Below are 9,758 nucleotides of genomic sequence, written 5' to 3'. Positions count from 1 at the left end.
ATATAATGACTTCTAAACACATCTTAAAATATATTTCTGACATACAGTAGCATTAGAATTGTGTTTCCTATTCACATTTAATTGTGTGTTCCTTACTGCGTGGTAAAGTTTCAATGTAGATTATTATGTCGCACCGGTTTATTTTTTTCCGCGAATATACAACAACGTGGTTTTGGACGCTAAGCATCTCTATGGTAACTATACTCAATTACCAATGATTGGCCAACCCGTGTGAATGTTTCAATCTCCTCGGCACAGTGATTGGTCGGTGGGCGGTCTGTGGCGCCGGGAGAGTCTGCAGCGTTCCGTTCTCTTGTCAGTTTCGGCAGCTCGGCACAGGGGCAGGACCGCATCCCGGAGCGCAGGGCTGCCTAAAACGGCTAGATATTTTATTCCGATCTGAAAAACGAGTCATTTGGTTTATACGTAGAAGAGAAGACCTTGGATCACTGTTACGTTAACATATTTTTGTAGCCTCAATTGGAAAATCCGAGTCGGAATCGAGAGACAAGACGTCTGAAATCGGCTGCTGACACCACGGGAGAAAGTGTAGCCGAGGCGGACGGACGGGGCATAATCACTGGGATTTATTATTAACATCGCATCGTCTATCAATCGAGGAATTTCTTACGGCTGGTTTTGCTCAACCTTGCATTTTAAAGGGTACCTTGGCGCCGTATAGCCCTGAGAATGTATTAACAATCGCATGATACATTTTGAGATGAAAATTGCCTGGTCTGAATAGGCGGAACACTTTCAGCCCGTGCGTAATAACTGTGGATTTTGGAGTATCGCCTCACCACTCGTCCATTCAGCTTTTCTATTGACAGTTCAATGTTACAAAAGCTTATCTGTAGACATCGTTTAGCGAAAAGAAGACGGAACCTACAAACAAGCACCATTTCCTACTTTGTTTCGGAGACTGAACACCGAGCAGCCTCGGCGCCTTTGGTGCGCAATTCATCTGGGGACGCTCCTAAAAAACACGCTCCTAAAAAACGATTCATCTGGGGACGCTCCTAAAACCTGTTATTTGCCGGCGACAAAATTAGGCAACGGAAGGAGAAATCCAATTTGTTCGTTCATTGTATAGACTAATTTGCATACAACAGAAAAGAGGAGAACAAGCCGAATGAACACTTGACAGCGATAAAGAGCAGCTTCTGCATTTTGGAGAGAGCAGAATGAAACCTTTTTGATTTGGACTACAACGTCTGAAGCAGATTGCTCGGTGACTGCTACAACCTGCACGGAGTTCTAGTCTGCACTACGAAACAATTTATGGTAAATAGAGGCTTTTATTCTCCCTATACATGTGTGTGTAGTTAATTCAGAACGGTATACGGGGCTATTGTAACCGTTTAGTTACTGTCTCGCTGCGTCCTTTTGGGGGTATAAACTGGACGAGAGAGAGGCTATAGAAATGGATGAATGTTTGGAAATGGATCCCATAGCAGGGATGCTGTTGACAAAACGGTCGCTGCCTGGGATTAAAGCTTTTGTTTGCATGCGCTACCCGCAATAAAGGACGTGTTGTAAACTCGGTGTGTCGGAGAGCTATACGCCTGCCCAGTGCCCCTGGATGGCTTTAGGAATCGCTTTGATGTGTGGGCTGAATAAGTACGGGTAGCAATTAAGTCTATTGTCGGGGGCATTGCACCGAGGGCAGCGCTGGAAGGAATGTGACACTAGAAGAGTTGCAGGCTCAGAACAAGGTGTGAGAATCTCATCTGCACGCCCCCATGCGTCATGTTATTTTTAATGTGCGGTGAGGTAAATCCTTTCTGCTGCAATTAATGAATTTCACCCCCCAAGTGCTTATTGTGCTGGAAGGCGTGGTGCTCGGAGAGTTCAGCTGGAACTCCTATACGGCGAACTGGGATCCCATTCTAACTTTTTGTATGAGGGGAAATGGTTCTGAGCCGGAGGCACTGGGAGCTTCAGGTCACTCTGGACACAGTTTTACTGGCCTTTTACTGTACGTTTCTACTACACTATTGTCTTGACGGTGTATACATTGAGTGCGGCTAGAAAGGCGCGTTTAGGAATAGGTCAGGAAATCCGCATTTGAATAAGATGAACATGCCAATTTGATAAAAGTTGGCTATAAAACGGACAGGGTGTTAGGACTCCTGTGAACTTGGGTTGCTGAGGCTCACTGGTGTGCACAGCACAGTCTGTTTGTTTGTTTGTTTGTTTGTGTGTGTGCATGTGGGAGGGAGGGGGGGTCTGCCCTGGGCTATGCCTGGGCCCCCTCTCCCATAGGCTGTACCTCTATAAAGTAATGAACCCCCAGTGTTTTTTAACATACCAATTTTTTTTTAATTTGGGCCTTTTCTCTCTCTTGTTCCTGGATAAGTCTGTTCTGCTGAAGCTACTGTGCAGAAACACAGGCTCCACAGCTCTACTGCCTGTCCATTATGTTATTCGTATTTCCGTATGTTTTCTGATTAGACTATTAGGCGTCTCTATCCTACATCTACCATACATCATTCGTTTGAGTTTTTCTCACTCCAGTAGCCAGCCAGCCAGCCAGCTCATTGAACATAACTCGGGCCCCTACAGCAGGGCGAGGCGCCCCCATCGTCAGGGCACCTGCCATAGAGCCTTCTTGGCTGTATTGAATAAAACATCCAGTGATGTATGAGGCAGAGACGGCACCCGAGGGGCTGAACTGCCTCATTTACTTCCTCCACTCTGTGCCTGTGACCTGCTGAGCAAATTGTGCTCATATTAGCTCTGTGCCTGCTCCTCACCTAAACAAATAGTCTTCTTCCCAGCATAATGCTTGCCTTAACTCAACATGATGGTTGGACAAGGCTGGGGAGAATGGCATGGCAGAAACGCCTTAATATGTAGGTCACTGAATTACCTTTCAGAGTGTGTGGCTCTTGTATTTTGTACCTTTTTCCCCCTTAAAATTCCGCTGGCATATAAAATACTGTCTTGAACATATTTTGCTTTGTTGGTTGAAGATAAAGCACTGTGGCATTTTAAGTGTTATAAAGATTCATGCCTATAAAACGGCGATGGATGCCGTACGTGTTGATAAATGTATTTATTATAGATTCGTCATGCAACATTTAAAGGGGCGGAATAATCCTCCTCTGCTTTGAATGGTAAAGAAGTATCATTCTTTATGTTACGAGCAGCTTGGCATTGAAGGACACATTCAATTTTGGGAAGGTATTAGCTGAAGTAATGCACTAAGCAAAGCCCTGACATTTTATCAATTTGCAACCCTAAAATTGTATATCAATTTGATTGATTGATAGCATTAGGGTGAATGCACTGTGTTCTTAGCTTATTAAAGTGGCTGCCTGGAGTGAATAAGTGAGCGTTGCTCATGAATATCTTTATAGTATAGCTGAAGTTTAATTTCCTGCACTATATTCATCTTTTTTCAATCCCACTATGGTTTGAGTGTCTCAACGCATACCCAGAGGCAGCAAAACTCATTTAGTGCTGGTGATCCCCCAAAGTATAGAGCGGTGTGCCTTACTGGAGACCTCTGAAAAGGTTGTAGGCTAAGCATGGACTCATTTGGACTTTCTGAAGGTGAATGTTTGTTTTTGTTTGTACACAAATAGAATAGCATTCTGTATTCCTGCCAATACATTGTATTTATAGTATATAGGCGTGAATAACCATCAATACAATGGGAGTGTCATTTCATTCCAAACTCTGGTAAAAATAACAATAGCAAATTGACAAGTTACCCGAAATATCCTAGAAATATACATACAGCATCTTGCTTTGAAATACTTTACGACACATTGGCTTTTAGGAATGAGGCGCATTAACCTTTTCTTTTGAGGATTTGCAACATGAGACCATTCCATCCTTGATCTTGTTGTCTGGCCTTATAGTTCACCCAATACAGAACAGAGTAAATAAATTAACCTCACTTCTAGTCTCTACAGACTTGTGGTCTGTTGTTGTTGTTGTTGTTGGTGGTGTTGTTGTTGTTGTTGTTGTTGTTGTTGTTGTTGTTGTTGTTGTTGTTGTTGTTGTTCATACAAGACCATAGGGGTGGGAATCACCAGTTTCATCATGATACGATACGATATCGATTCTTTGGACAACGATACGATATTTGCCGATATCACAAAGTCTCTCACGATACAATACGATTAGATTAGATTCAGGTGCCTGCAATCGATATGAGATGATATCATATGCCCATTCAACACAATCAGTAACATTTAGATCAACTAAAAAAAGGTAACGAAAATATCATTTGACATTTGTATTTTTGAGCTCTTCCAGACATTTAAAGGAAAATCAATCTATTGTTTTTAATACAAATAGACCTCCTGTTCAACCTAAAACCCCTCCCTACCTCCCTCTCCCCAACCGTTCCTACAACAATTTGTTGATGTTGCATAATCATGTATAGGCCTACATTTATTATGTATTATATTGTTTATGTTTAAATAACATTTAAACATCAAACTCCTCTGACCTCATCTGGTCTTTCCAAAGACGCGCGCACACACACACACACACAGAAAGGGAGAATGCTATGCTGTAACGTCTACACACACGGAGCTACTGCTGTTGTTCTTGGGCGGATATGAGACTCGCCACAGGATTTTCAAAATAAGAGTATCGATATGAATCGATCTTATTACATTGCATCGATCCGATTCGATTGTTGATAATTACATCGATGTATCGATCTGGATCGATGTATCGTCCCACCCCTACAAGACCACAGGTCAAATACTCAGCATTTCTAACTATCTTTAATTGATGCTGCTCTTTAGTGTCATTCTTATGACTAAGGAAATTCTTAGGCAATAGGATTTGGTCAATTCCAAGTCCGTTGGATCAGGGAATGTGTGAGATTGCTTACCGCACATTGTCACCCTGCGAATTAACCGAAATCATGCAAAATTACCGCTTAATAGGGATGCCCCGATCGATCGGCCACCGATCGTTATCGGCCGATTATCAGTATAAATATGCGATCTGTGAATTCCGATAATGAGTCATATTCGCCGATCGCGGAAACCGATCAAGCGAAGATCTCACTCGCTGTCTGTCTCAGACACACACGACCTGCAAACTGCCGCTGCTCCCTTGCCCCGCCCGCACCCGTGTACAGTTTGTAAACACTGAGGACTGAGAGGCGGCTCCTCTGCTCGAGTCTATAGTGCATTCGACCTGAGCTAACGTTAGCTACCTAGCTATCGTTACTGTTTAAACAAAATTACCCAGTCAACTATTCACGTTTAGTAGGCATTGTCTAACGGTATTTAGCCGGCTAGCTACTGATAGCTCCTGATATCAACAAATGATCCAGCAAGTCTAGTAGTCCATGTTGATACCTCCGTTAGCTTGCGTTAGCTGACGTTAGTTCTCTGTTCAAAACGAAATGTCCCATTGAACTAAAAAGTTCTGTCTTAACGTCATCTAGCCGGCTAGCAGTAGCTACAGATAGCTCTTGATATCAATGTCTTATAACATTGATTCAATGTGTATTCGAGCTGAGGGCTTGCTGAATGTGAAATGACCAAAGCACAGTAACGTTACCAATAGGGTCCCGCTGCAGCACAGGAGAATCCTTTTTGGAGCTGGAGGCTACTAGAGTACACACAGACAGTGGAGCTGTTTGCAGATAGCGAGCATTTTGACTTGTTGCGTGGTGGCGATGTCTCGCAGATAATACAAGTACAAGTCTAATTATATAATATATATATTTTATAAAAAAAAAAAAAAAAAAATCTTTATATAAAATAATTTTTAATTTCTTTTTAATCAAAAACAATCGGTATCGGATCGGTATCGGCCGATATGGCTCACGACGATCGGTGATCGGTATCGGTGGCAAAAAACGTGATCGGGGCATCCCTACCGCTTAAGATGTGATTTAAAATGTATTGTCACTCATTATACAGCACAAGTACAGTACAACGAAAAGAAGTTTGGCATCCAACCAGAGTGCAAATGTAACAGTTAAGTGCAATACAATGATTCAATTGGATATAAAAGATATAAATGAGTACTACTGAGTAATCTTGGTACATATTTGTGAATGCTGTTGTGATGCAAGTGGGTCCAATAAGTCGACAAATGACAAAGAAGGAACACCCCTGCTGCTTAACAACATCAGACAATTTTCTCATTTAAGTAAGGGGGCAGGAAACATACGTTTTCTTCATCCTGCTCCTTTTCGGCCATGGGTGTATCATGTTAAAAAAAAAGAAGATGTTGGTGATATTGTGCAAAGATTAACTGTACCCCCATGTACGAAACAAAATAAAATGAATGGAAAAAAATGTCATTGTCGGTGTTGGCGACGACGGCCTCTCAAGTACATCGCAGGCAGATTGATGTTTTATTCAAAAACAGTAGCTGTAACATAACATTCAAGCAATCTTTTGGTTGGATTTAGAGCCCATGAAAAACGGATTATTACTGTGTGATTGCGTACAGGCAGCCCCCGCAGTGTTTCCAGTGACTGCTGTGTTTTAAGCTAGATGATTTTTGTCCTAGGAAACATGTTATTATTATATTTCGGCGTAATAATCCCCCGACCCCAATTCCCGCTTGGGCTGCCAAGAAAAGGTTTGCCTGACAGGTGGTACCTGCTCTGGTCTGCTGGAACGGTGGAAGACAAGTTGTATGTTTTCATCAAGCCTCTCTTGCAGTCCCACCGAGGGCATCGATAACCTTCCTTCCCTTCTCAACCCATTTCAGGCCAAATAGAGGCTGAATCTGTACAGCCATTACAGTGGAATGGGCAGTCAAGCCAATGAAGCCATCCTTTTTTCTTTTAACCTGTTTATAAGTTTATAAGTTTATTTGGATCCCCATTAGCCACAGCAGTGCTGGGGCTATTCTTCCTGGGGTCCATAACACATAAAATACAGTTACAGACTTATACACTCACAACATTTACATGTCATACAGACAATTAAAACAACAATTGTTACAACGTGTTAAACTCACGCTTTACTTAATATCCCTACTCATATTATTTAAACCACTGGCTAGAGTGGTTTATCATCAGCGTATTCACACTCGTGCCACTGTATATATAATACTGTACCTACATTAGCATATTTACTCTGTAGCTTTCTCATAAATACTCCATATATACTCGTGTTATACACTACGATGCACTTTACTGCTCCATTGCGCTCTGGTTAGACACCAACTTCGGTTCGTGGTACTCTGTACTTGTGCTCATGCAATGTCAACAAAATTGACATCTAATCTCTGATTTCTCGAATCCCCTCAAATTTCACCTCAAGCCGATTCAAAGGTGAGGAGAAAAAAAAGCATTTGCATGTGTTTCATCTTAAGTCTGTCCCATGCGCATTATATTCATCTGCTCATTTCTGTGCTCCACATGAACCACGGCACGTCTGTAAAGAGCGCCATCGTACGTCATCTTGTTACGCACGTGTCATTACGTTACATGAACAGCTAGGATGTCTTGAGTCCCCTCATTATCCATTATTACCGTGTTACCCAGGAAGGCCTATTTGGTATGTAGCCACAGGTCCTGGAATCGCTCCTCTGATTTGAAACTGCGTGCTGTACACATGTGAGCAAAGTCAGGCTAATACTACAGTAATTGCTTCATTGGGACCCTGTGGGGTCCAGGGGAGTTTAAGGTTAAAATGCACATATGTCTGCGAAACGTCGTCTATGAGAACACGTGTGGTTTTCCTGTGTACAGTACACTGGTTGATGAATAAGGGGGGGGGGGGGGGGGGGGGCGGCTAACTGTTCTCGCTGCAATACAGTTTATTGCTCGCTTTATAGCAAAGTCAGTCAGAGAGAGGGAGAGAGAGCGAGGATAGGCATGTTGCTTCCAAAGTGTTCTATGGGGGTAGAGAGAGAATAAAGCAGATCTGACAAGCTCTCCAACAGCGAATTTGCTCTCCTTAAAAACAATGCTGCTCTTGCCTTCCTCATGGTCACATTGATTTGTTCTGGGTGACAGTGCAGGCTGCTGTGAAATCACCCCAGTGCCATTGATCTCAAGGAGAGGAGGAGAAGGAGGGAGAGAGAGAGATATAGAGAGAGAGAGAGAATGGCGACAGAGACCAACATGGGAAAAATCTTCAGAGTGCCCTCTTAAACCTGAACCAGTAATAAATTGAATGCCTTGATGCTATCAGGCCAGCCCTTACTAACTGTACCATAGTGTTCCTCAGCCTTTGTATCGTACAGTCCCCCACCGTGCTTTGATTTGTTTGGGAGGCTCGTAAATGCAGTTTGCTTTGCTATTGTGTTCTCCCCATGTTTCATATTATCTGCCGAACTCTTTATTGCTACTGTTTTCCATGCCAGGAGCGGGGGCTGTTTTGTCTTTATCTCATGCAGGCCTCTGATTAATCTCCCCCCCTCGTACTTTAATCTCGAACGGGAGATATCTGATTCTCCTCGGCTATTGAGGAAGATCAAACTTTAATGGAACAAGGAACCGCTCATCATCCTAATCTCCATCTCTCTGGATTTTGGTTGACTGCCCTCCCTCGGGCCTTGTGGCGTTCTGCAATAGCAGGAAATACATCAGAAAGATAAGATGTTTTCCCCCTCACGCTTTAGTAATTTATACAATAGCCACCACTTCACATCTTCTCCTGTTTGATTACCTGGTTGAAGGAGCAGGCAGCGGAAACACGGCCACTGATTGACACGTACAAATGGCTATTACAGCGCGTGAAACTTTCCCCCGTAGCTTTAATTGGGTTCTCTTTAACGATTCATCCCTTTCCGCGCGAGGGATGCGCGAGGCCTCCCTCGTCGGCTGTTTTGCACAAGAGATGGGGGGGCCCCCGTGTGACCCTGCACGTCATCTGTCTATAACAGCCTGAGGAAAGATAGGTTTCAGCCATATGGATGTATCAAGGTTCAATTTGTCGGATTATACACCGCAGTCGATTCAGGAACCAGCTGTGGGCTGTTTTCTTTGTTCAACCCCCGCTGTATTTCACGTAAATTATGTACGTTGACGGTTGTGCTATACAGTATCTGCATTGTTACAATGGTGAAAAGATGCACGTCGTTGTAAATGGATGCTACTTATGGGGCGACGCTGCCGTCCGCAGACAGTTAGTGGCGGTGACAAAAAGAGGCTGTTACCCAATTCTATAAGAGTGTTGCTGTGGTAATGAAATTGCCACTGACTTGAAGAAAACAATGTCGTCTGGCCTGGGCAGAAGCCGCCCAGCCATTTCCCTGAGTTCAGCGTGACTGCGACACGATTTAATAAAACTCTGGAGATTCTGATCTTTTATTGCCAGGCCTGGCAGCGGCGGCACAGAGAGGAAGCTGAGCCACAGATAAAATGCATTTAATTTACCTGTTGAATGTTAACCAAGCTGGAAACCATTTGCCATGAGAATGGGCATATGACCCAAAGGGGAAAGTTTGTGCATGTCTCTGTGTGTGTGTGTGTGTGTGTGTGTGTGTGTGTGTGTGTGTGTGTGTGTGTGTGTGTGTGTGTAATGCTAGTACAGACTGTATTTCTAGTAAAAAAGCCACTGTTTCCTTAATGTAAAGTTTATGTGCGTGTACAGGCTAGGGCTGTCCCCGACTAAGGATTTGGATGGTCGACTAGGATTGGCCAAAATTTGCCGTTAGTCGACTATTGGTTGACTTAAAAAAAAAAGAAAAAAAAAGGTATAATATTTTTAAAGTTTTTTTTTCTTTTTTTATTATTATATTCGACTAAGAGGTTGGCCAGTCGACTACGGCCCCTTTTGACCGATTAGTCGACTAATCGATTAATAGGG

The 9,758-nt window shown here is 43.1% G+C and overlaps 1 protein-coding gene across 1 annotated transcript in view; it reads left to right on the top strand.

Annotated features, from left to right (window-relative positions):
• Positions 1-350: 350 nt before the first annotated feature.
• Positions 351-9,758, top strand: part of fam222aa (family with sequence similarity 222 member Aa) — a gene marked incomplete at its 3' end in the record, with an annotated part of 97,281 nt that continues 87,873 nt past the window's right edge. The window contains exon 1 of the mRNA XM_084322398.1: positions 351-1,284. The remainder of the gene's footprint in view (positions 1,285-9,758) is intronic.

This window comes from Notolepis coatsorum (genome assembly GCF_963971535.1).
Source record: "Notolepis coatsorum genome assembly, chromosome: 10".
NCBI lineage: Eukaryota > Metazoa > Chordata > Actinopteri > Aulopiformes > Paralepididae > Notolepis > Notolepis coatsorum.
The sequence above is the reverse complement of the archived record's forward strand: the minus strand, read 5'-3'. Positions and strand labels throughout refer to the sequence as shown.